Genomic DNA, 21,549 nt, shown 5'->3' with positions numbered 1-21,549 from the left:
TAGGAGGGATAAGCATAGGAGGAACTGGAAGCTGTGGAGCTTGTTTAGATTGTGTTGAGACCTGCAGATAAGGGAGTATGCGATTTTGCGGTAAGTTTTGTGCAATGTGTGTATGTTAAGACATAGTAGCGGAGGACGAACTAGAGACTGTGTAGCAGTGGCGTATTGTGTGTTTATTTGCTGATAGGATGGAGGAGAGTGTCCGTTGAGCTGACTCAAAGTGGTTCTGTGAGGTGTGTGTAAGTGGTGTGATCTGTGCAGGTCAGATGAGAGTGTAGTAGTACTCCTATGGCTTTTTTAACTGTAAAAATGACAAGCGGATCTCCAAAAACACTCTGTTAATCAGATGACCATGTTAACATTTGCATGTACTTACCTAAAATATAATCTTTGTTAGCGAGCACCACTTGAGCAGAATGGATTTGAAACAGTTAATGCGTTATCTGCGAAAGAAAGAGTATAATTACAAAGTATGTATCACATCCTTACTGCATGATAAGTAGAGTGCGAGATAGTTAGAGTGGGTGAGGTAAGCGAGACGTATTGATGTAGCAATTATAGTTGATATGGCGAGGGAGTTAGAGGAAGCATGCGAGGGAGGGGAAGAGAGAAACAGAGAGTAAGCATGAAAGGCAGGGAGAGAGAGAAAGGAAGAAAGATAGAAGCTAAGAGAGAGGGGAATGATAGGGACAGAGAAAGAGGGAGGTTGAGAAAGAGAAGTGTAGAGGGGGAAGAGTGAGAGCGGAGTAGGGGTAGAAGTAGCAAGAGAGAGGAAGAGGGGAGAAGGAGATAGAGAAATGTAGAGAGGAAGGGGTCAGTAAGAGCACGAAAATAAACATGGAGAGTCCTTTAAGTAAATAAACATAAATTCACTTACATTTTAAATGTGTAGCGTAGTGTCTTCGAAGATTTAGTCTTTGCAGAAAATACAGCGTCGTCCCGTCGGCCACTCTTGTCTTTCTGCACACGAAAAAGGCTATGTCTCCAAGTGACCCTTTCCCCAGCTAAAATAGGGTCTGAGGTTGAAATTTTCTGGGAAGCTGTTTGGTAGTGGACAAAGGATGAAAGGTGAATTCCCTTCCTTTGCCCCAAGGAGATGTTCCCAAAGATAAAGTGCCTAACTCGCAAGTGTGAAAAGTTGAATGTGTATGTAGATGTCGTGCCGTTCCTGGCGCCACTAGCGACTTTCCTGCCTTCTTAACGAAACACTTGTTAATTTACCTGTGTCCCCCCACACCGAAAAGAACAAACAATGAGGAATCCCAAACGAACTGCTTTTTTTCCCCTGTTAAAATTAAATAAATAACATTGTTTTTTTTAAATAAATGTTACTAAAGTAATACATACGGAGTAAATAGTCCGTGACGTCAAGGGTAATATTTTTTAGCCTACTTATAAAATTGCGGGGCATATTACCAAGCAATAGCGATTAGCGATAATTATCGCTATTGCTTGGTTAGAGACAAAAATTACAGCTGAGCTGCGGCGATTTTTATCGCAAATAAACCTTGGTATTACCAAGGTTTATCGCAAATGCGATAAAAAACGGCCGCAATGCATGAATATCGCTGAAAAGTCAGCGATATTCATGCATTACCGAGCTAATGCTTTTAGCCATGTTATCCACCTCCCATTGGATAACATGGCTAAGAACTGCTCAGGGCAGGTGTTAGCTTTTGGAGATATTCGCGCTTAGCGCGAATATCTCCAAAAGTTGGTAATAGGAGATAGCGATGTTAGCGACTGTTTCCAGTCGCTAACATCTTGGCACGCCCACTTTGCATGTCATTAGTGATAAATATCACTGACATGCAAAGTGGGGCCCAAGTTGGTCGCTATCTCCTAATAGCTGTCGCTAACTGGTGTTAGCGACAGCTAGGTAATAGGGAGATAATTTTATCTCCGCTTTCTTGGCTTTTAAAGCCAAAAATGCGGAGATAAACACCCTTGATAATATGCCCCTGCGTTCCTCAAAGTACAATAGGTACCTTGCACTTTGCAAATTGGTGAGTGAACGACCACGTGCATTTGCAATTAAGTTCCCAAAACGATTTCAAGTAAAAATGTGACGTTTCTAGGCGAATTTATTCCTAAACAGTTCCGAACTTGCTAATACATTCATATGTAAAAAAAAAAGTTACAAATTCAAACGCATAAATCTGAATTTGCTCTTGCGCCACAATGTGTAGTCAGTCCTCCATTACTTGAAACATTTATGCGCTATTTAGATTGCAAAAAAAGCATGTAAAAAGTGTGAGTAAGTGTTAACACCTTGGCTGCTAGGGGGTTTTCCCGCTGGGCGCTGAATCCTCCGTTTTCCCATTGTTCATGACAAGGTCAACTCGTCATAAGCACAGGGCAGGTAAAACCCATGACGAGTTGACCTTGTCATTAGCACTGAAGGGGTTAAAGGAGTACTTGCTGCACTAATATATAAAAGTAATGTTTACTTTAATGCTATCACTAATTTCTGTGTCATATAAAAGTGTTTTTTTTTTTAAATAAACAGCATTGTGTGATTTTTCTGGCATTCAAAGTGTTGGTGTGTGTGTGCATAACCTAAGCATGTACTGACAGCTGTTGTTATGTGTGGCTGGTGGGTAACTGTGCACATGCTTGTTCTGTGTACGTGATGGAAGATTGTTTGGATGCTGCCACACCATGCCTGTTTTTTTTTGTGAAGGAAGCTTGCACTGATGCTGATTGAGCATGCCTGTTCTGTGTATGCGAGGGAAGCTTGCACTGAGGCTGCTTGCATCAGGCCTGTTATGTGTATGGGATGGAAGCTTGCATGCCATGCTTGTTCTGTGTATGTGAGAGAAGCTTGCACTGATGTTGAATGTGCATGCTTGTTCTGTGTATGCGATGGAAGCTTGCACTGATGCTGCTTGCATCATGCCTGTTCTGTGTATGTGAGTGAAGCTTGAATGCCATGCTTGTTCTGTGTACATATGTGACGCTTGCTTGGATGTTGCCACACCCTGCATGTTCTTTTTAGTGAAGGAAGCTTGCACTGATGTTGATTGTGCATGCCTGTTGTGTGTATGCGAGGGAAGCATGCACTGATGCTGCTTGCATTAGGTCTGTTCTGTGTATGTGAGGGAAGCTTGCATGCAATGCTTGTTCCGTGTACGTGATGGAATATTGCTTGGATGCTGCCACACCCTGACTGTTCTTTTTCTGAAGGAAGCTTGCACTGTTGATTGAGGATGCCTGTTCTGTGTATGCGAGGGAAGCTTGCACTGATGCTGCTTACATCAGGCCTGTTATGTGTATGTGATGGACGCTTGCATGACACGCTTGTTCTGTGTACGTGAGGTAAGCTTGCTTGGATGCTGCCACACCCTGCCTGTTTTTTTTTGTGAAGGAAGTTTGCACTAATGTTGATAGTGCATGCCTGTTCTGTGTATGTGAGTGAAGTTTGCACTGATGCTGCTTGGATCAGGCCTGTCCTGTGTATGTGAGGGGAGCTTGCATGGCATGCTTGTTCTGTGTTCGTGATGGAAGATTGCTTGGATGCTGCCACTCCCGGCCTGGTTTTTTTTTCGAAGGAAGCTTGCACTTATGTTGATTGAGCATGCCTGTTCTGTGTATGCAATGAAAGCTTGCATGCCATGCTTGTTCTGTGTACGTGAGGTAAGCTTGCTTGGATGCTGCCACACATTGCCTGTTTTTTTGGTGAATGAAGCATGCACTGATGTTGATATTACATGCCTGTTCTGTGTATGCGAATGAAGCTTGCACTGATGCTGCCACACATTGCCTTTTTTTGGTGAAGGAAGCATGCACTGATGTTGATAGTGCATGCCTGTTCTGTGTATGCGAGTGAAGCTTGCACTGATGCAGCTTGGATCTGGCCTGTTCTGTGTATGTGAGGGGAGCTTGCATGCCATGCTTGTTCTGTGTACATAAGGCAAGATTGCTTGGATGCTGCCACACCCTGCCTGTTCTTTTTGTGAAGGAAGCTTTTGTGGAAAAGTACATTTTGCCATGTTGTATGTGCCTACGTGTTCCCCATGTTATGCTATATGTGCATGATTAATATGCATATGTATTCCCTATGATCGATTAAAGACGCAATTACAGTTGTGTCCATCTCTAGTATGCCAGTTTCCAGTTATCGTGAATACAACGAATATCAGGCCTATGTAAAGCTACGTTGCCACGTTTTACAGTGTGCACGTTAATTCATTGAATTGTCCCCGTTTCTAGGCCTCAAAAGGGCCCGGACTCAGATTCAGCTCCTGTTTCCTGAACCCTCTCCGAGGAGCGATACAGCCCCCACCTGTATCCCTGACCCTTAGCTTACTTTCATGCCTCGCAGTGCCCGGCTCGGCCTGGCTCTGCTTCCAGTCTGCCAAGAGTATGTTATGTTTCTAGTTATCAGTCCAGCCCTCCTTCTCTGCATTCCTAAGCTACTGAATCGCATCAATAGTTTCCGTCATGGTCTAGCCTTTATGTCTCCATGTAAGAGAAATACTGTATTAATATTCATAGAATATTCCTCGCACACACACTACATGTAGAATTATGCATGCACCAGTCTTAATGTCTGTTAGCCTTTGCCCTGATAACTTTTAGTTTCTATCAACATGTTCTCTAAACACTAGATACTAGATATGCTTAGGTACATGTCGCTCTGACACTCCAGACTTTAGTCTCCTCTTCTAGCGCAGAAGTCATAGCCCCCCAGTTCTCCCTAGTAACACGTCATTGCCAGTTTGCGCGCACCACTAGGTTAAAGGTCCCAGCTGCTCAGGTAGCCCCCTCCATGTTTCCGTCCCTTTTATGACATATTCTGTTACGTTTGCATCACATGTCTATGTATACGCCCTGTACACGCCTTCTTGTTACATCATTTCTGTCCTTATCTTTCGCGACTGCTACAAACTCCGCCTACTGCTACGCCTATTGTATTGAATGCCATGTGAATGTTTTAACTATATATACTTGTGCACTGTTATTAAAAGTGAGAGCGTTCCTTTGTCCCTGCCCCAGGCAGCTGCCATCCCATCCCCGTACAGGCTGTCCTGTTCCAGTCCTTTATGCTTAATTAAAGCCTGTCAACTCTAGCTACCTCGTATCTTGACTCTTATTTATTGAGCTATCTATTTGTATGAGTATCCTGAAAAATAGTACCGTAATTAATTATTTATTTACCACATAATGGCGCCCGAATAGGGACTTGCCCTTTCCCCACGCGCCGGAGAAGCCACGCAAGCCCCCTGATCCTCTGCAGCCGTGACGGAACCATCCTGCGCAGCGGCAGATATTTCTGCTTCAAGTATCCCTCAGGTCCACGGAGGAGACGGAGGTTGCGGTCCAGCATCCAGACGAGGCGGTGGAGGAACGCGGCGAGTCCCGACCAGAGCCCAAGCCGAGAGTCCAAGGTCCGAGGTATCCGGAGGCCCACCTGTAACTGAAGTCCGAAGTTCGTCCGTCTGTCGTCATAGCAGTCCAGTCCAGTCCGAGGCCTTCCGTTCTTGCTGCCCGGTGAGTACCGTTGCTGGGGTAGTATCTAGACAGGGTCAATTAATTTGTCTCTGGTCCGTGGGTTTGGGTACACAGATCCAACACGAAGTGTCCACCTAGGTGGATGCGGGTCCTGACGTGTCTCTTTATGGGACCGGTAAGTTTAGTACTGTTTTAGCAGTGCATCCAGTCATTCTAGTTTCTGCTCTAGTAAGTTCTGTTCTCGAGAAATTCATGTATTTTGTTCTCAGTATTTCAGGTAGTATCTTGTCCGAACTGTTACTTTAAATGTTATTTCATGTGTTTTCAATGTCGTGGTATGAATGAATTGTTCTTTCGAGTTATTATTGTGTTCATTGTGTATTGTATTGTGTCCAGACTCCAGTCTAGTCATGCCTCTGTTCTCAAAATTACGTCAGCTAAGAACTAGAAAAGGTCTGCTCGAAGAAGCAGTTCCTGTCCCGCCTAGGGACAGTCCAGGTCATTTCATGTATCATAAGCATGGCATAAGTGCCATATTATATCTAGACTTATGGGTGGACTACACCAAGGAATTAGAGGAAAAGTATAGATGGCCCGTATCAGGTACGTGGGATGCCGAGTGCATCATGCGAGTAGAAGAAGCATTATGGAAAAAGAAAGCCAGACAGTCCCAGAAAGATGCCATCGAGTTATGGCGCAAAGAATCTCATAAAAGAACCGAAAAAGAAATCAGAAAGTCAGAATTAAGTAGAGAATCCTCAGAAAGAGCCCAAGAAAGGGAATTGATCGAAGTAGGTGAACGAGTTAAAGCCGAACAGTCAGACAGACAGAGAAATGCCCTTATTAAGGGTATGTATCCTCTTCTTGCCGAGGGCTTGCCAAAAGCAACCCCGGAAGCACCATGTAATTTTCCGCCGCCATTAGTTCCGATTAAGCTACGTCACAAACCGACCGCAGCTGATATTTTTCTCTCGTCCTATTTGGACGACACAGTCCCAGAATATGCGAATCCTGCTCCGCCAGCTCCAGTAAATAATGTAATTCCTGTTCTTCCAGCCACCGGGGCACCTGTTACAGCACCTGTTACGGTACCCCCAGCCCAGCCCATAGTACAAGTTCCCGCTACATCAGTCACTCTGCCAGCACGAAGAGTATCAGTCGACGATTCCAGTATAGGGGCCGCAGGAGGAGGTACCCCGCCGCCACACAAACGTGTAACATTAGTCGAGTTACATGAACGTGCGTTACAGCGTACGCCCAAATATCAGTCCGTTGCAGATATCAGGCGAGCTCTTACCGAATGCCGTTATGATCCAGTCCCAGGCGATGATAATATGGTTATATATTCATTGCGTGTAAGACGGGTGACCGAGTATCTGGCCACCCTACCGAATATGAAAGAAGATTTAGACAGAATGTATCGTTTCATCCGTACAGGAGAAGATCCAGAAAGTGTTGGCGAAATCATGTCTCTCAGGAAAGCTGAGACCCAGCTCATGTTATTAAAGTTTCTAATCAATTGCTTAATAAGGGAACAAGATTGTCCGACTAAAGATCCGACCGAAATGAAAGTTCTGACAAGGTGGAGTGATAATATAGCCGAGGGTAAACACAGGACCATCAGTAGTATAGAGAGTATGTACAAGAAAATCCGTAAAGAAATAATAAGGTTACACATGCAACGTAAAACAGCACAAGTAAGCGAGAAAGAAAACGAATCTGATACTGAAGAAGTAGAAGACGAGAATACCGCCAGAATAGCGTATGTAGGTAGATCTAGACTTCCAGACCGACATTTACGCCTAGAACACAAGAAAGTCTTTCATCATCCAGCACCAGAACAAGGTTCTCTAGAACAAGTATTTCAAGCTACCGATCACATTCTGAAATCACGAATCGGTTATAGTGAACTTAGTACCATGCATGAACAAGAACTAGCCCGATCAGCAGTCCGATGGATTACTGATTCTACCACTTTTCCAGACGAAATAGTGGCACAAATGTTTCTGAAACTGCCCCCAGCCGAGCAGCGACTGGTGGGTATGTATATGATCCAGCACCTCATTACACTGTATGAGGGACAACATTCTGATCCAGGTCCGTTACATGATGTTCTGAACGAGTTACTCCAGTATAAATGGAAAGGTTTAGGTACCGATTTAATTAGTGTCATTCTAGAACGGCGCCACAAATATAGAACGTTTCTGAACCCGCATTTTGTTCACGTCTCACCCCCAGAAAGTAAACCATTTTACATAGATAGACAGCATCCGTTACGAGAAGTACACCCAGTTAGGACACCGGATGGTGAAATGCAACGAGTATTTGTTTACACCCCTGTCACAAAGATGGAACTCTTAGAGATGAAGAAATTAATTCCCTGTCACGACAAAGATCCAGCAGGGTTCCATCGAGAATTAAAAGACATGCTCCGTATGGGAGAATACACGTATCCAGATATTATTAAAATGTTAAAGGTCCTGTTGCCCGCAGGGGTATATGAAAAACTCAAGGAAAAAGAATGGGAGGTGGGAGAGAAAAAGATAGATTGGACAGCTCTAGAAGCTGAAGATAAAATACGAGTACCAGGTACCGGTCTTGGGGACAAATGTAAAGAATTGCCCGAGTTATTGATTCAGGTTTTGCCAAGATTATTAGCCACGAAAAAGGAAGATTGGGATGCAATCTCAGCATGCAAACAGAAACAGGATGAAGATACTAGTGATTTTTATTCTAGATTCGAGAAATGTTTTATGATCAACAGTGGTTTGAAGACAGGTAGCGAGTCATACCCTCATCTTTTTGTTACTAAACTAGTCGAGAATTCAAGTCCACAAGTTAAAAATCGAGTTTTGAAAGTCGAAAGTACTTGGCAAGCTAGTACCCCGTCACAGATGCTCCAGATGCTCCAGTATCACCAGAACAGAATCAGGGAAGAACAAGAACATGAAAGGAGACGTATGAAAGACACGAAAATGAAAGTACTAGTTGCACAATCTGTTCCACAAGACAGTCAGAAGAGGGGTCCGAATCAAGCCAGTCATCCTGCAGCTCCCGTTAAAGGGACATGCAATTATTGTAAACAGCCAGGTCATTTTATAAACGAGTGTGCAGTTCTGAAACACAACATAGCAACTGGTAAGACTAAAGAAAGACCACGTCCGCCTAGACAAGAACAAGTTTCACAGACTTCTCAGTCACCACAGAATGCACAACAGACAGTTCCAGCACCGCAGCCTATCGCTGCAACACAGCATGTTACACAGCAAATGTACCAGTATGCCCAGTCAGAGTATCCAGATTATCAACCGTATTCATGAAACAGCCTAGAGAGGGAGGTAGGCTTGCCTCTCATCGAGATACCTGTAGATCAAGAGGGTCCCTATGTTCATAGTCAAGTATTAGGGAAAGACAGAAAGTTTCTGATTGATACAGGGGCAAGTAGGACTACTATCAGTCATGACGAGGTTCCAGGGGCTCCGCTCTCAGGCTCTAGAAATGTTTCCCTTGGATTTTCAGGAAAGCCTATTGTAAACGAGATATCAAAGCCAGTTACTCTAGAAGTTGGTCCATTGTCCCGAACTACTGATTTATTACTTACGAAATCATGTCCAGAAAATTTGTTAGGTATTAAGACATTGAAAGAATTAGGTGCAGTTATTTGCTGTTCCCCAGAGGGAATACGCTTGTTTTTAAGGGATTTTAAAGGTCACTATGTATTACGAGATTTTGATCCAAGATTGTCAAATGTACCGCAGCACTTATGGGCGCAAGGTCCAACTGATGTAGGTTTTATGCGAATCACACCCCATCGTGTGACTCTCAAGCAAGGTATAGTCTTGCCACGAATCAGACAGTACAGATTGCCACCTGAGGCTGTAGCAGCCTTATCCAAAATTATTGACGAGCTCATTGCTCAAGGAGTGGTTGTAGAAACTGACTCCAATGTATGTAATTCTCCTATCATTCCAGTCATGAAACGTACTGATCCAAATGCACCTCCAGTATATCGATTGGTGATTGACCTTCGAGAACTTAATAAATGTATCATACCCCAGTATCCAGTAGTCCCAGATATTTCATCCCTATTGACAGCTATTGATTCTGAAGCTGTATTTTTTACTGTAATCGACCTCAAGAATGCATTTTTCAGTGTTCCAATTCATCCAGACAGCCAGTACCTTTTCGGTTTTTGTCTAAATGGAAGGAGCTATAAATTCACACGAGCTCCTCAAGGTTTCACAGAAAGTCCTAGTATTTACAGTCAAGCACTTAAGAGACAACTAGACAATATTCACATGCCAACTGACACTGCCCTGCTCCAGTATGTCGATGATCTACTGATCACAGCCCGTTCTGAACGTGATTGCGAGCGAGCGTCACTTACAGTCCTGTATTTCCTAGCCGAGATGGGGCACAAGGTGTCCCCTTCGAAGCTTCAATTCTGTGTCCAGCAAGTGATCTACTTAGGCCACTTACTGTCCAAGTGGGGTAGGCAGTTGACACCAGACCGTATCCAGTTAATAGCGAGTCTTCCACAGCCCAAGACACAGAAGGAGGTACGTGCTTTTATTGGCCTCACTTCTTACTGCAGACAATGGATTCCTCAGTATGCATTTCTAGCAAAGCCACTGATACAGTTAACGACACAGGAGGCACCCGTATCGACTGTCCTCCCTTGGACCCAGGAACATACACTTAGTTTTAATGAATTAAAGAAAGCCTTATGCCAAGCACCTGTTCTAGCAACACCGAACTACAGTAAGCCTTTTACACTTTTTGTCACAGAACGTAATGGTACTGCATTATCTGTTCTCACACAAGATCAAGCAGGACAATACAAGCCCTGTGCTTATTTTTCGAGCACATTAGATCCAGTAGCCCAGGCTCTGCCTGCGTGCCTCAAGTCAGTTACAGCCACAGCACTAGCTATCAGACAAAGTGATTCCATAGTATTAGGACACTCCTTGACAGTACAAGTTCCACACTCCGTGGAAGTTCTTTTAAACCGAACACAGACTCAGCACTTGACCATCGCACGTTTAACAGGTTATGAACTGACATTGTTCCAGCCACACATAGAAATCAGACGCTGCAACGTTTTAAATCCTGCTACACTGTTACCGTCAGTTACTTCACATTCTGCCACACATGACTGTGTGGAAGTCATTAACACTATGACTAAGCCAAGACAAGACCTGACAGACATTGCATTACCTAATCCCGACCTGACACTTTATGTGGATGGTTCATGTATGAGAACTAGTACAGGAGAACTAGTAGCCGCGTATGCAGTGACTACTGACACTGAAGTTATTGAAACACACCGTATTGACACCCTGTCTGCTCAAGCAGCAGAGCTAGTTGCTCTGACCCAAGCCTGCATACGTGCCAAGAACCTGAAAGTAAACATATATACAGATTCACGTTACGCATTCGGAGTTGTACACGACTTCGGAGTGCTCTGGCAGGAGAGAGGTTTCATGACTTCTCATGGAACCAAGATTCAGCATGGTCTCCTCATTCAAGCTCTGTTAGATGCAATACATTTACCGACAGCTATCGCTATCATGAAGTGCAAAGCACATACGAAAGTTACTGACATTATTTCCCAAGGTAACGATCTAGCAGATCGAACAGCCAAGCTTACAGCTCAGACACCAGACATTCCAGTTAACAAGACACAGACATTCACTCCAGAACAGACTACTTGTATGACAGTTAAGGACCCTACACAAGATGTCATAGACATACAGTTACATGCTACTCCTGAAGAAATCAGGAAATGGTCCGAACAAGGAGGGGTCCAGACAGATCAGGGATGGGTGACGAAGGGAAAAGCCACATGGTTTCTCCCCGACTCTATGGTTCAAGTCATTATCAATACCGCACATAGTCCAGCACATCTAGGAGAAAAAGCTATGTTAGACAGTATCCAGAACCTTTGGTTTAACAAGCACTTACGAGCTGCAGCCAAGCAGAAAGTCCGTACTTGTATGATATGTTGCCAGTTCAATCCAGGTAAAAGTGTCCCGGTGGAACAAGGTGGATTCCAGCCCCCTGACCACCCTTTTGAAGTCCTCCAGATGGATTATATTCAGATGGAGCGATGTCGAGGTTTCAAGTATGTCCTCGTAGTTGTATGCGCTTTGTCCAGGTGGACAGAAGCATATCCAGTTCCAGATTACACAGCAGCAACCACTGCCAAGCAGTTGGTTCGTGAATTCTTCCCCCGTTATGGACTCCCTAGGGTCGTGTATTCTGATAACGGCCAGCCATTCTCATCTGAGCTTATGAAGCATGTTTCCCTTTTGTTAGGGTACCAGTGGAAGTTCCATTGTGTACGCCATCCAGAAGCAGCCGGTCTCGTAGAGAGACATAATCAGACCCTGAAAATCCGTATTGCTAAGACATGTAAAGAGAAAGGTGTAGACTGGCTAGTTGCCCTGCCAGTTGCTTTATTCTTCATGAGGATGGTTGCACATTCCAGATCAGGTCTGTCCCCTTATGAGGTCGTATTCGGCCGCCCCCCAAATATGTGGGGTACACCTAGACCCCGCAGTATTACAGATGTTTCCAGTAATATGTTGACAGATTACCTAGCTTCCTTGATGTCTGCCCTACACTCTTGTCGTTCACAGGTTGCCGCTGCATTTCCAGACAATACTGAAGTAAAACCGCATGAGGTCCTTCCTGGGGATTTGGTTTTAATACGGAACTTTGATCGTTCAAGTCCGCTGGAGCCTCGCTGGAAAGAACCGAAACTAGTCCTTCTGACCACCCGTACGGCCGTGAAGTTGGAGGGCCGTAAGGGTTGGGTCCATCTGTCTCATGTCAAGAAATTTCACGGACTCAGAAACAAGACTTTTAATGACATTTCTACAGACATTTCCATTTCAAAGGACTACCTGAAACCAGACTCTAAATCAGACATTCATTCAAATCCAGAACTAAAAGTTCCTCTGTTAGAGAGAACTCCGCAGCAGGAGTATAAATTAAAACTCCGGTCTAGTAAAATAAGTCAGCCAGTTTAATTGTCTAAGTCCCCCTCGGGTGAAACGGTTAGACAGGTATCTGACATGTATAAGATAGACCCCCATAGTGAGAGAGTTAGTCAAAACTCTATCCGATGTATCGTTTTTCTAAGTTTTCTATTGTTTCTAAGTTTGATGGTTACTTGCACAAGTTATGCATTGCATTTATGTTTTCCAATTTCTCATGTAAATAAGTTTTCTAATGCTACAGTAGAGCACACGTTTAGTGATCTGCCTCCTCACGAGTTATCCTATCGTCTTGCTATGAGAAATAACACATTCATCAGAATGTTACACTATTCACACCAGACCAGCAATGCTACTAATTGTTGGGTGTGTGGTCGACTCCCCCCTTTCCAGACACCGAAGGGAGTTCTGCCACTCTTTCCTTATCCGTTTTCACATAATGGTTCGTGTGGAGCATGGTCCATGTTAACGTCATCTTCTAATGATATGTCCCTCCTGAATAGAACATGTTTTCCAGACAAGCAAGGTCTCTCCCATAGAACAGGGTTAGATCTAGAAAATGAAGTTTATAATTTAGGTAACTATTCTTCGAATTTCATGGTCCTGAATGTTCAGTCTGATACTACTCCAGACTTACCTGCTATTTCAGTACTACCAGTCAAAGGCGAATTATGTGTCAGGAATAATGGTTCCGTACATGTAGGACATAGTGATTGTACTACTACTGTCGAGTATAGTGACAGTGGGAAATCTATTTTTAAAGCTTCACGTCATTCTTATTTTGTTTGTGGTCAGACCGCATATGTTCGTCTGCCCCTCGACTGGGATGGAACATGTTACATTGCCTTCCTACTGCCACCAGTTTTTCTAGCCCCATCTGATTATCATAGAAACACACATCTAGTACACGTCAGACATAGAAGGGAGATTGAGTCCCCAATTGTCGATCAAACTGAAACTGCTCTAGAACAGTATACAGATTTCAATAAAGGTTTCTTCTTCTTTATAGGACCTGTCCAGAATAGTAAGTTAATACGTAGACTAACCAGAACCCTTGAAGCAGTAGTGAATGAGACTACTTCTGCTCTAGGTAACTTAACCGAAGAGCAATCTGCTATGAGATTTGTCGTGCTCCAAAATCGTCTCGTTCTTGACGTCATACTGGCCGATAGAGGAGGAGCATGTAGAGTCATCGGATCTAGTTGCTGCATTTTCATTCCTAATAACGCGCCGTCTGTTTATTCAGCTATAACCAGACTTCATAAAATTGCCCATCAGTTACACCAGAATCCAGGCACCTGGACATGGTCCGGTTGGCTATGGAGTATCATATCTGCCTGGGGATGGAAAGTATTGTCATTCCTAGGTATTGCAGTAATGATCATATTCAGTTGCTGCCTCTGTATACAATGTGGCCCTGCGATTTGCGGCATTTGTGCTACCTCTTGTATTCCTAGCCCTAAGTCCCGTTCCAAGACAATTCGAGACGAGCAAATGATGCTGTATGAAATGATAGATGGTATCATGAATATAGATGTTTCCTGATGGAAACGTAGGGCACAAGGAGGGAATGTGGAAAAGTAAATTTTGCCATGTTGTATGTGCCTACGTGTTCCCCATGTTATGCTATATGTGCATGATTAATATGCATATGTATTCCCTATGATCGATTAAAGACGCAATTACAGTTGTGTCCATCTCTAGTATGCCAGTTTCCAGTTATCGTGAATACAACGAATATCAGGCCTATGTAAAGCTACGTTGCAACGTTTTACAGTGTGCACGTTAATTCATTGAATTGTCCCCGTTTCTAGGCCTCAAAAGGGCCCGGACTCAGATTCAGCTCCTGTTTCCTGAACCCTCTCCGAGGAGCGATACAGCCCCCACCTGTATCCCTGACCCTTAGCTTACTTTCATGCCTCGCAGTGCCCGGCTCGTCCTGGCTCTGCTTCCAGTCTGCCAAGAGTATGTTATGTTTCTAGTTATCAGTCCAGCCCTCCTTCTCTGCATTCCTAAGCTACTGAATCGCATCAATAGTTTCCGTCATGGTCTAGCCTTTATGTCTCCATGTAAGAGAAATACTGTATTAATATTCATAGAATATTCCTCGCACACACACTACATGTAGAATTATGCATGCACCAGTCTTAATGTCTGTTAGCCTTTGCCCTGATAACTTTTAGTTTCTATCAACATGTTCTCTAAACACTAGATACTAGATATGCTTAGGTACATGTCGCTCTGACACTCCAGACTTTAGTCTCCTCTTCTAGCGCAGAAGTCATAGCCCCCCAGTTCTCCCTAGTAACACGTCATTGCCAGTTTGCGCGCACCACTAGGTTAAAGGTCCCAGCTGCTCAGGTAGCCCCCTCCATGTTTCCGCCCCTTTTATGACATATTATGTTACGTTTGCATCACATGTCTATGTATACGCCCTGTACACGCCTTCTTGTTACATCATTTCTGTCCTTATCTTTCGCGACTGCTACAAACTCCGCCTACTGCTACGCCTATTGTATTGAATGCCATGTGAATGTTTTAACTATATATACTTGTGCACTGTTATTAAAAGTGAGAGCGTTCCTTTGTCCCTGCCCCAGGCAGCTGCCATCCCATCCCCGTACAGGCTGTCCTGTTCCAGTCCTTTATGCTTAATTAAAGCCTGTCAACTCTAGCTACCTCGTATCTTGACTCTTATTTATTGAGCTATCTATTTGTATGAGTATCCTGAAAAATAGTACCGGTAATTAATTATTTATTTACCACACTTTCACTGATGTTGATTGAGCATGCCTGTTCTGTGTATGCGAGGGAAGCTTGCACTGATGCAGCTTGCATCAGGCCTGTTCTGTGTATGTGATGGAAGCTTGCATGCCATGCTTGTTCTGTGTACGTGAGGTAAGCTTGCTTGGATACTGCCACACCCTGCCTGTTCTTTTTTCTGTGTTTGTGAAGGAAGCCTGCACTGATGTTGCTTATGCCGTGACTGTTCTGTGTGAGGGAAGTTTGCACTGATGCTGCCCGCACTGTGCCTGTTCTGTGTATGTGAGGGGAGCTCCCACTGATGCTGATGGCACCCTGTCTGTTCTGTGAATGTGAGGGAAGGATGCACTGATGCTGATAGCACCCTGTCTGTTCTGTGAATGTGAGGGAAGGTTGGACTGTGCCTGTGGTGCTGCTGATTTATGCTGTGTTGTTACTGTGGTTGTGCTTAGTGGTGTTATGTGATAATGCTGTGTTGCAGAGGCTCTAGTGAGTCGGTTTTATGTCATTAGTAAAACCCATAATTTCACGCAAGTTATGGAGCAAGTCCGTGGCCTGCGTAATGGGGTTTGAGAAAAAAAATGGAAATCGAAGAGCGCGCATGAGGGGGGGGGGGTGAACGAACGTGCAGCTGACTGAGAGAGAGGCTGTGGTCTGCGTGTTTGCACGCTGTGAAGGAAAACAAAAAACATTTCAAAGGCATGAAACGGAAATTGCTCTTCTGCAACAATGTGTAGCCCTCCATAATTTGCAAAATGTGAGCACTATTTAAATCGCAAAACATGCAGGCAAGACGTGTGAGGAAGTGTTAAAGGAGCACTTGCACCACTACTATATAAAGGCAATGTTTACTCTAATTCTGGCAGTAATTTATGTGTGTGTATATACGAGGTAAGCTTGCACTGATGCTGCTTGCATTAGGCCTGTTCTGTGTATGTGAGGGACGCTTGCATGCCATGCTGGTTGTGTGTACGTGATGGAAGATTGCTTGTATGCTGCCACACCCTGCCTGTTCTCTTTGTGAAGGAAGCTTGCACTGATGTTGATTGAGCATGCCTGTTCTGTATATGCGAGGAAAGCTTGCACTGAGACTGCTTGCATCAGCCCTGTTATGTGTATGGGATGGAAGCTTGCATGCCATGCTTGTTCTGTGTATGTGAGAGAAGCTTGCACTGATGTTGAATGTGCATGCCTGTTCTGTGTATGCGAAGGAAGCTTGCACTGATGCTGCTTGCATCATGCCTGTTCTGTGTATGTGAGTGAAGCTTGAATGCCATGCTTGTTCTGTGTACATATGTGACGCTTGCTTGGATGCTGCCACACCCTGCATGTTCTTTTTAGTGAAGGAAGCTTGCACTGATGTTGATTGTGCATGCCTGTTGTGTGTATGTGAGGGAAGCTTGCAATGATGCTGCTTGCATTAGGTCTGTTCTGTGTATGTGAGGGAAGCTTGCATGCAATGCTTGTTCTGTGTACGTGATGGAATATTGCTTGGATGCTGCCACACCCTGACTGTTCTTTTTCTGAAGGAAGCTTGCACTGTTGATTGAGCATGCCTGTTCTGTGTATGCGAGGGAATCTTGCACTGATGCTGCTTACATCAGGCCTTTTATGTGTATGGGATGGAAGCTTGCATGCCATGCTTGTTCTGTGTACGTGAGGTAAGCTTGTTTGGATGCTGCCACACCCTGCCTGTTTTTTTGTGTGAAGGAAGCTTGCACTAATGTTGATAGTGCATGCCTGTTTTGTGTATGCGAGTGAAGCTTGCACTGATGCTGCTTGGATCAGGCTTGTCCTGTGTATGTGAGGGGAGCTTGCATGGCATGCTTGTTCTGTCTACGTGAGGGAAGCTTGCTTGGATGCTGCCACACCAGGCATGTTTTTTGGGTGAAGGAAGCTTGCACTAATGTTGAATATTACGTGCATGTTCTGTGGTTGTGAAGGAAGCTTGGACTGATGTTTCTTATGCCGTGCCTGTTCTGTGTGAGGGAAGTTTGCCTCTTTCACAGATTTCACCCCAGATGCCTATTATTTGCTATGTGTAAAGTTGTGTACGTATTGCAATGCTATTTTTTGGGGCATTTTTTGAAAGAACTGTAACAGGATCAGTTTGAAAAATCGTTTGTTTGCCATTTTGTGCTGCTGTTGTTGTGGTGGTGAATAGTGCTTTAATGGTGATGTGTACGAACTCTATATCGCTTTAATTGTCCGTGGCATAAAACATGTAGTGTCAGCCCACTTTTTCTCCTGGGTTAGGAGAGCCCAGGTGATGAATAGGGCGGTACCGAATGGGAACTGATGGGCACTTTTTTCCCTACCCAAGGAAGCTAGTGCGTTCTGTTACACCTTTGCACCCTTCACTGGTTAGTTTGCTTTGGTTGTGCTACATATTTGGTCTCACAGGAGAACCCTATTTTCCCTTTTCTGACACACAGACATATTGTGTTATGTTTATGCAGTATTAGGGCACGTGTCTGTTAGGGGTCGTTAATCTGGACCTTCGACCCTCACCAAGTAATTTTTCTCGATGCCTGAACTGTGCCTGTTCTGTCTATGTCAGAGAACTTCGCACTGATGTTGATTGTGCATGCCTATTCTGTGTATGCGAGGGAAGCTTGCACTGATGCTGCTTGCATCATGCCTGTTCTGTGTATGTGAGGGAAGCTTGCATGTCATGCTTGTTCCGTGTACTTGATGGAAGCTTGATTGGATGCTGCCACACCCTGCCTGTTCTTTTTGTGAAGGTAGCTAGCATTGATGTTGCTTTTTCCGTGCCTGTTCTGTGTTTGTGAAGTAAGCTTGCACTGATGTTGCTTATGCCGTGCCTGTTCTGTGTGAGGGAACTTTGCACTGATGCTCCCCGCACTGTGCCTGTTCTGTGTATGTGAGGGAAGCTTGCTCTAACGCCGCCCGCACCATCCCTGTTCTGTGGACGTGAGGGAAGCTACCACTGATGATGCCTGTGCCGTGCCTTTCCTGTGTACATGAGGGAAACTTGCACTGCTGCTGCCTTCACCTTGCCTGCTCTGTGTAAGTTAGAGAAGCTTGCACTGCTGCAGCCTGCACTCTGCCTGTTCTGTGTATGTGTAGGAGAAGCGTGGCTCAGTGGTTAGAGGCGGCAGACCCAGAAGCTGAGATCGGCCGTGGACCAGGGTTCGATTCCCCGCCGGGTCTCGGGCTCAAAAATTCCACGGACTCGACAATTCTCGCTCCGGTGCCTACTCGACTCACGGGGTCACACTCTGCGACTCTGGGCAATAGCTTGCTTAATCTCCACTACGGCCCCTCGCAGCGGGATGCCTGGCTTTCACCTTGTGGATACCCTGCCGGGGTATCTCACAGGGGAATACCAGGATGGGTTCCCTAAGCAAGCGCCTTGAGACCTTCGGGTGATACGTGCGCTATATAAGTCGAATACATTACATTACATTACATTCCACTGATGCTCCTTGCATCATGCCTGTTTTGTGTATATGAGTGAAGCTTGCATGCCATGCTTGTTCTGTGTATGTGAGAGAAGCTTGCACTGATGTTGATTGTGCATGCCTGTTCTGTGTATGTGATGGGAGCTTGCACTGATGCTGCTTGCATCATGCCTGTTCTGTGTATGTGAGTGAAGCTTGAATGTCATGATTGTTCTGTGTACATAAGGGATGCTTGCTTGGATGCTGCCACACCCTGCATGTTCTTTTTAGTGAAGGAAGCTTGCACTGATGTTGATTGTGCATGCCTGTTGTGTGTATGCGAGGGAAGCTTGCACTGATGCTGCTTGCATTAGGCATGTTCTGTGTATGTGAGGGAAGCTTGCATGCCATGCTTGTTCTGTGTATCTGATGGAATATTGCTTGGATGCTGCCACACCCTGACTGTTCATTTTCTGAAGGAAGCTTGCACTGATGTTGATTCAGCATGCCTGTTCTGTGTATGCGAGGGAAGCTTGCACTGATGCTGCTTACCTGAGGCCTGTTATGTGTATGTGATGGAAGCTTGCATGCCTTGCTTGTTCTGGGTACGTGAGGTAAGCTTGCTTGGATGCTGCCACACCCTGCCTTTTTTTGCGAAGGAAGCTTGCACTAATGTTGATAGTGCATGCCTGTTTTGTGTATGCGAGTGAAGCTTGCACTGATGCTGCTTGGATCAGGCCTGTCCTGTGTATGTGAGGGGAGCTTGCATGGCATGCTTGTTCTGTCTACGTGAGGGAAGCTTAATTGGATGCTGCCACACCCGGCATGTTTTTTTGGTGAAGGAAGCTTGCACTAATGTTGATTATGCCGTGCCTGTTCGGTGTGAGGGAAGTTTACACTAATACTGCCCGCACTGTGCCTGTTCTGTGTATGTGAGGGTAGCTTCCACTGATGCTGATGGCACCCTGTCTGTTTTGTGAATGTGAGGGAAGGATGCACTGATGCTGAGGGCACCCTGTCTGTTCTGTAAATGTGAGGGAAGGTTGGACTGTGGCTGTGCTGGTGCTGCTTTATGCTGTGGTGTTACTGTGGTTGTGCTTAGTGGTGTTAAGTGATAAGGTTGTGTTGCAGAGGCCATAGTGAGTAGGTCTTATGTCACTTGTAAAATAAAGAATATCATGCAAGCTATGGAGCAAGTCTGTGGCCATTGTAATGGGGTTGGAGAGAAAGAAATGGAGAGCGAAGAGCGCGCGTGAGAGGGAGGGGGGTGGACGAACGTGCAGCTGGCTGAGAGAGAGGCTGTGGTCTGCGTGTTTGCGCGCTGTAAAGGAAAACAAAAAACATTTCATAAGCATTCAACTGAAAATGCTCTTCTGCCACAGTGTGTAGCCACACTACTATACAAAGGTACTGTTTACTCTAAATCTAGCGGTATTTTCAGTGTCCTATAAAAGCCTTTTTTTTTTTTAATGCATTGTTTTTTCAGGCATTCAGAGTGGTGGTGTGTGTGCATGGCCTAAGTATGTACTGACGGCTGGTGTTATGTGTGGATGGTGGGTAACTGTGCACTACCAAATCACAGACAAACAAATAACATGTAACCTGCATGTAATAGTTTGTGGAGGGGCTATTGTGTTTTAGCCTGTGTTTCTAAAGTTGGTTCACTTGTTTTCCCTTTTTTTGGGGGGAAGGCGAATTTTGTTCCCTTTAGCTCCAATTTGCATTTCACAGCGGATGGCCACCAACAGATTAGAATCTTTACGACTGAGCTTAAAGTACTCCAGTACCCTGGTGTGAATTCGTCCCCGACGGTCCTTTTGCCCCACCCCGAAATAAAAAAACTTGATGGTAAACACAGTTGCAGACTTTTTGTGTTACTCTTTGTTAAAAATGTTCAAACTTTCAAATAAGTGTAAGCTTTTTTCTAAAGACAGATTTTGCACAACATGTGTTCCAATTGCTAAGTAACTTAAATTTTTCTCAAAAAAAGTTGATTCGTAAAAGAGGTTTTTACAGTACTTCAAATTATAAAGCAGTTATTTGGGGCTTCGTCATATTTTTTTGTGTGCTTACTTTGTAGGTATAGTGTCGCAAGGCAAAAGCGAATTAATAAATGTAAGAAAGCTCCACATCAGTAATTGTGTGCACATTGCACAATTAAAAAGTTACCATTTGTTTTTGAAGGTATACAGAAAATGTCAATGGAAATGCTTTGCTTGCATTGACAAAGATGCGCACTCATTTTGGCAGTGTTTGTTCATTTGAAACAATGTATACCTCTTTCACAGGTTTCACCCCATATGCGTATTATTTGCTATGTGTAAAGTTGTGTACGTATTGCAATGCTATTTTTGGGGGCATTTTTAGAAAGAACTGTAACAGGATCTGTTTGAAAATTAGTATGTTTGCTATTTTGTGCTGCTGTTGTGGTGGTGAATAGTGCTTTAATGGTGATGTGTACGAAACAGGCAGGTGAATGGGAGAGAGTTTGTGAACAAATGTAGAGAGAAGAGCGCGCATGAGAGGGAGGGGGGTGGAAACGGGCAGCTGAATGGGAGAGAGTCTGTGGTCTGCGTGTTGCCGCGCTCGAAAGGCAGGGAGTGGGATGATGAGGGTGGGGTAGTGAGAAGCTTGAATGGAGCGTGCACAAAGTGAAGAGCCAATGAAAGCTCTTGTAAGCTTGTGAAAAAAAAGCCTGTGGGTGAAAAACACGTGCTGATGTTCCCGTGAACTGAGAGGGAGGGGGGGGGGGGAGAACGGGCAGCTGAATGCGAGAGAGTCTGTGGTCTGCGTGTTGACTTTTCAAAATAAAGTATGGTATGCGTGTTGCCGGGCAGCTGAATGGGAGAGAGTCTGTGGTCTGCGTGTTGAGTTTATAAAATAAAGTATGGTCTGTGGTCTGCGTGTTGAGTTTATAAAATAAAGTA

At 44.6% G+C, this 21,549-nt stretch overlaps 1 long non-coding RNA gene across 1 annotated transcript in view; it reads right to left on the bottom strand.

The window, feature by feature from the left end:
• Positions 1-376: 376 nt before the first annotated feature.
• LOC144785844 (uncharacterized) overlaps positions 377-21,549 on the bottom strand; it is a 100,583-nt gene continuing 79,410 nt past the window's right edge. The window contains exons 6-7 of the long non-coding RNA XR_013602047.1: positions 878-1,040; positions 377-443 (exon numbers count right to left, since the gene is read on the bottom strand). This is a non-coding gene — a long non-coding RNA (uncharacterized LOC144785844). The remainder of the gene's footprint in view (positions 444-877; positions 1,041-21,549) is intronic.

This window comes from Lissotriton helveticus, chromosome 10, assembly GCF_964261635.1.
Source record: "Lissotriton helveticus chromosome 10, aLisHel1.1, whole genome shotgun sequence".
Taxonomy (NCBI): domain Eukaryota; kingdom Metazoa; phylum Chordata; class Amphibia; order Caudata; family Salamandridae; genus Lissotriton; species Lissotriton helveticus.
The sequence above is the reverse complement of the archived record's forward strand: the minus strand, read 5'-3'. Positions and strand labels throughout refer to the sequence as shown.